We start from the raw sequence: 5,548 nt of genomic DNA on the forward strand, positions 1-5,548 counted from the left end.
CTGAAACAGGCTCCAGGCTCTGAGCTGGCAGTCAGCACAGAGCCTGACGCGGGGCTCGAACCCACGAACCGCGAGATCATGACCTAAGCGAAAGTCGGACGCTTAACTGACTAACCCACCCAGGCGCCCCAGCTTTGTGTTGTTTTAAGCCACTAAGTTTGTGCTGATTTGTTACAGCAGCCAGAGGAAACTCCTCCAGAAGACAAGGCTTCACTGTACCCAGGAAATCAAGGGCTGCCTCCCAAGCCGCCAGCAGAGACCTCTGACTTCAGCTCAAATCTGGTTGGTTTGGCAGACACTGACTTCCAGCCCAGCCGACCCGGCTTTGTCCGTGGCTCCTGCACCCACAGCATGTGTCTGCTCAAGCCGTTCTCATTTTGAAAGGGTTTGTCTTCACCAGCCGCTGTGTGTGTTTATATGATGTCGGACAGAAAGGAGAGCCCTTCCTTCACCGGTTCTCAGTTTTAGCTCTGATATTTGCCTAGCGCATAGTAGGTGCTCAATAAATAACAGCTCTTGATAGTATCGGTACTACCCGATCTTATTTGAAAAACGTAGAGGTGACAGTGGGCAGGCCTGTTAAAGAAGATGGTTCTGTAACTTTGACGCAATAGCTTCTGACTTTGTGTATTTTCACACCGCATGGGCTACTTGGGAGACCAGTTTCTTCAACAGACTGGGCTTCCTGGAATTCATTTCCATTTCAACAGGGAGGCGAGGATAAAGGCGTTTGAAATCCGGACCCAGAGATGAAGGAATCTCAAGTCAGTCACATATGAGATGCTATTTTCAAGCCACAAACAACCCAATCGGTTTGTTGGCCTTATGAAATCTTGTAAGCAGTCCCAGGAAGACCGATTTGATTTTTATAAATCAGAATTCGTAGATTGAAACTGGCAAAGTCCACACGGAACTCATTAGGGGCTCTATTATTCAGCCTCTACCTGTTTCATATGGCCCCGATGTCAAGAAACAGCTTCTGGAACCTCCAGGAGCTAGTTCAGACGTTCTCCTCTTTCCCCCTTTTCTTCTGGAAAAGCAACTAAACTCAAAGCAGGCATGGAATAGAGTCTCTTACACTGATTTAGAATTATGTTTTAAAAACAACATCCACTTAAAGAAAACTGAAAATCCTGCGAATATTTCATTGTAAAAGGAACCTTTCTGTGTTTGTTTTTTTCTAAGAGACATGTCTCTCCTCTTACACCTTGCTCTCATACAAGGAAAAAGAAAAGACAGTTGTTTACTTACTCAGAAAATGAAAGAGCTCGCGGCTTCAGCTGGGTTTTCGGACGGCTTGAGCTGCCTTTGGAGGTGTCTTCTGGGTTGAGAAGGACCGTGGAAATGCAACGGCCTTAAATTACACAATCTCGTCTCCAATGAGGTCACTGGAGGGATTGCCGAGAAAGTGAGTCTTCTGATGGAAGAGGCAGGCTGGGGTTTAAAAGGAAAACCGCTCTGTACCTTGGGGCTGGCAAGAGATTATTCAGCTCCCAGCCCCCTCTCTTGACTTTGGTAACATCTGGGTAGACCGGTGACTCTGGCCGAGAATGGTACGGTGGCCAACATGCACTTGACGCACACCCCGGCCTCACCCAGTCCCCTCGAGCCTCAGTGGACGTTGAGAAATGACTGTGCCCCATTCACCGCAGGGTCCCCACGCCTGTGGTTCCGTAGCAGCTTTCGTGGGAGCTGACTTCAAAGTCTCCTTTTGAATTTCAGGCCTGAAGGATACACGGCCAAGAATCCTTTAGCGTGGACCCCGTTAAACAAACAGTACGCTAGGAAAAATTTGACTCATGCAGTGTCCAGAATTGAGTGAGATCAGATGCACTTTTCCTAATCTTCCTTGGCACCTCTGAAGCCCATTTTTTGATGTATGCTTGCGTACGAACTACTCAAGACCTCATGTGCAGACAGGAAGAAATTTCTGGCTTTCTTTGAGCGCCAGGCCTCGCGATCCTGTAACTGCAATGCTCCTAACCCTCCCTCTGGAAAATTAAGACGCTTCAAACTCCCTCCCTAAATGCAGGAGAATGCGTCCATCCCTGGGGCTTGACTTGTGGCTTCTGGGCAGGTGACCCCCAAAACGAGCCCTCCTCACACCCCAGTCCTGCCTCTTGGTCACCCCGTGTCCCTTCTTGATGTCACCTTGAACCCAACATCCAGAATGTCCCCTTCATCTTTAGAATCTAGCCTTCCCTCTTCCCTTTCTCTGTACCAACTCTGTACCAACCCCTCAGTGAGGACAACCTGCACTTTAGAACTTTCTAACAAGTTTCTCCTGTTGCTAAACATATTGAAATTGTGGAAGCAGAAAAAACGAAGAAGAGGAAGACTCCAAGACTCAGTAGGAGGTGAGCATTTTAGGGAGGAAACTGGAATTTGTCTTTGGGGAAAGTCCCCTCCTACGAGGAGAGACCTGGAATTTTTTTAGTCACACAGATGTTAGGTGGACGTTGGCCATTGGTTGGGTAGATTTTTATCAGCGAGAGGCTCCAAATGCCAGCCCTTCCTAATTTGTAATGAAGATCAGGGTCTCAGCAGCGGAAACCACTTGCAGAAAGTGGCTGTCTATTCTCTCTTTGCTAAGAGTTTGGACGGGACTGTTTCTCGCCAGAGTCCTTCTTGGAGATGCCTTCCTGCCTGGCAGGCACTCACTCGGGAGGGTCCCCAAGACCAGTTCTGCGGGGGGGGGGGTGCACTCGGGTGGGACCCCGGCCCTGCCTCATGTCGGGCAGAGATGGTGAGACGGGGAGGAGGGGCCTGTGTGTGGCGGGGCCCTGTGGCCCGCACTGCTGCTGGCCCACGCGCCATGTGACGACTGAGTGCGCTGGGCCTCGGGGGACGGCTCTGTGGCAGCCTTGCCAAAGCTGTGGGGGCTCCACCTGTGGGTAGGATGGAAAGTTCTTTTAAGAAAATGGATGTTCCTAGTGTTGCTCACTTGGGGGTGGGAAATGGGAGAGAGTCTCCCTCTGCTTCTGGGGCCGTGGAGAGAGGGTCATGAATTCCAGGGGCTGAGGCCAAGGTGAGGGAACCCCAAGTCTGTGGGGAGAGGGGGCCTGAGTTCCGAAGGCTGAGGGCAAGATGGGGGAATCCTACATCTAGGAAGGGGTACAGGCCCCTGTAATATGGAGGCAGGGGGAAGCCCAGAGTGGGATGAGGGGCCTCTGGGGCCTGGGGCCTGTGTGGGCCCTCAGTAGGGAGAACGGGACAGCAAAGAGACTATTCTAAGGCATAAAGAGGTGGCTAGAAGGACACCCAGGGCTGCCATCCAGAAACAGAAGACAGCCCGGCCAGCACCGTGGGACAGGTCACCCTTCCCTGGGACTGTCCCAGATGCTAATACCGGGGACTCCGGGCAGCGGGGTCTCCTGAGCTGAGGGCGCAGGCGACACTCGATGCCTACTCAGAGGTGAGCTGGAGTTTGAGGGGCTTGGGGACACACAAGGCACGGTCCCCACCGTGACATACACAGTTCTCTGGCCACTAAACCCCGGAGGTGCCCTGTGTCCTCCTCTAGTCACATCCAGCAAGTTCTGCAAGGTCACCTCGCTGGGCTCCTCTGTACAGCAAGTTTCTAGATGCCACACATCTTCAGGGTCCTCACTCCGCCCTCACAAGGCAGGAGCTGCTTCTATTATTATTTTTACTTATCGACACAGGGTAGAAACCGAGGCTGGGCCACTTCCAGCCTGACTGAAGGCGCGGCTGGCCATCTTTCCCCTCCGTCCAAGCCTGCCTTCCTGCCGTAGGTGTTCGACACCCATGTGGCAGACGCGTGTACGACACAGAACCCCCCACCGATCCCCTTGCTCTCTGAGTTTTGTCCTTCCGCCCGTGCTTGTGCGAGATGAATATTCCAGAGCGCCTGGATGTTGTCATTTCATAGGACAACAGCCCAGCCCTGGGGAGTGCAGCCTCCTCTGTGGCCCTGCTGTCACACGTGGAGGCCCCTCCTCCCTGGGTCATCTTCTGTTCCAGCTGATGGGTGACCCGCGGGCTCCTAATGCCTCTGGACTTGCCTTCTTGGGACCATTTGCTGGAAATGGCCCCCTGCCCCTCTCTTCCTGCTTAACGTCCCTCCATCATTCAAGGCCCCTTTAGTCCTCTGTGAGCACAGGTCTGAGTGTTCACCCTTCTATTCTGCAAACACGGAGGGAGCACCCGCACTGTGCCAGGTGAGTGCTGGGGGCGGGGAGGGGGGAGCAGAGAGGAGGATGCTTGGTGCCCCCCCTCCCCTCCTGGGCCTGCTCATATTCCGTGCATCTGACAAGTGATCACACCAGTGTTTGCAGCCAAATGTGCAAACACCATTATACAGGCGCCCACCGCGTGCCCCACAGAGAGGGCGGGGATGCATGGAGCCAGAGTCAGGTGTGAGGAAGGAAGGGCATATGGTCAGAGGGGCTAAAATGAGCANAAACTAAGAAAAAAAAAAAAGAAGGGGCATAACAAGAAGCCTACATTTTACAGGTTTCACAAGGCACAGACCCCTGGAGACCGACAGTGTGCGGGGTGCTGTGTCCCACCCACTCAGGCAGCTGTGAGCCCTGGCCCGGCCTGAGGTGACGGCCGTTTAGAAGCGAAGGGCTCTGGGCACCGGCCACTCAGCAGAAAAATGTCCACTCGGCCAGTGGTTCCACAAACCAGGAAAATTTAAACATATCTGCATAACACGCTGCCTCCTGTGTGGGCTCTGCGTTGGGAGGCGAAGGCTTTCTCGCCTGGTCGGCCGGCCTCAGCAGCCCCTCCGTGCGGGGAGTCAGGAGAATCCCGTGGGCTAGGGCAGCCGGGGCCCGGTGCATGCTGGGACTAGCCTCTCCGGGGGCAGCACTTGGCAATGACCTGGGACCTTCGAGGATCGGCCACAATCCTGCATGTTCCAAAGCCTGGCTCAGACCGGGTCGTGGCTCTGCCTGAATCCCTCCTGCTTCTGACACAGGCACAGGAGAGCGCTAAGACTTGACGGTGGCCCACCCACAAGGCTGCGGAGCCCTGCCGCCTTCCTCAGAGTCCTTTTCACGGTCCCCACCCCACTCATCCACCGGCGCTTTGGCCTCTGCGCTGTTTCGAACATGCCATATCCTCTGCACCTCAGGGCCTTTGCACTGGCCACTCCCTGTGCCCAGAGCACCCTTCCCATAGACAGCCACATCCCTCAGGTCCTCCTGGCCTGCACACATCCCCCCCTTATCAGAGGGCCCTTCCCTGAAACAACGTCTCCTCCCTCCGCCCAGCTTCACTGTTTGTCATGGCCGTTCCCACCATCTGGATACACTGTTTAGTTTTTACTTCTTGTTTCTCCCCCAGACAAGGTGTTTATCTCTTTTGATTAGGGTCCTGTTCGGAACTCGTACAACAGAGTGGACACACGCAATCAGCAAACATTTGCAGAGTGAACTCATAACCCTATTTATTCATACTGTATAGTGGAATATCGATAGCTTATCTCTATGTCAACATGCGCGTCCTGAGCCGCTTGGGGTTCCAGTTCTCTCGTGGGCACTAGAAGGACAGAGATGAACAAAGCGTCTTCCCTGTCCCC

This window comes from Crocuta crocuta, unplaced genomic scaffold (genome assembly GCF_008692635.1).
Source record: "Crocuta crocuta isolate KB4526 unplaced genomic scaffold, BGI_CrCroc_1.0 scaffold299, whole genome shotgun sequence".
Classification (NCBI taxonomy): domain Eukaryota; kingdom Metazoa; phylum Chordata; class Mammalia; order Carnivora; family Hyaenidae; genus Crocuta; species Crocuta crocuta.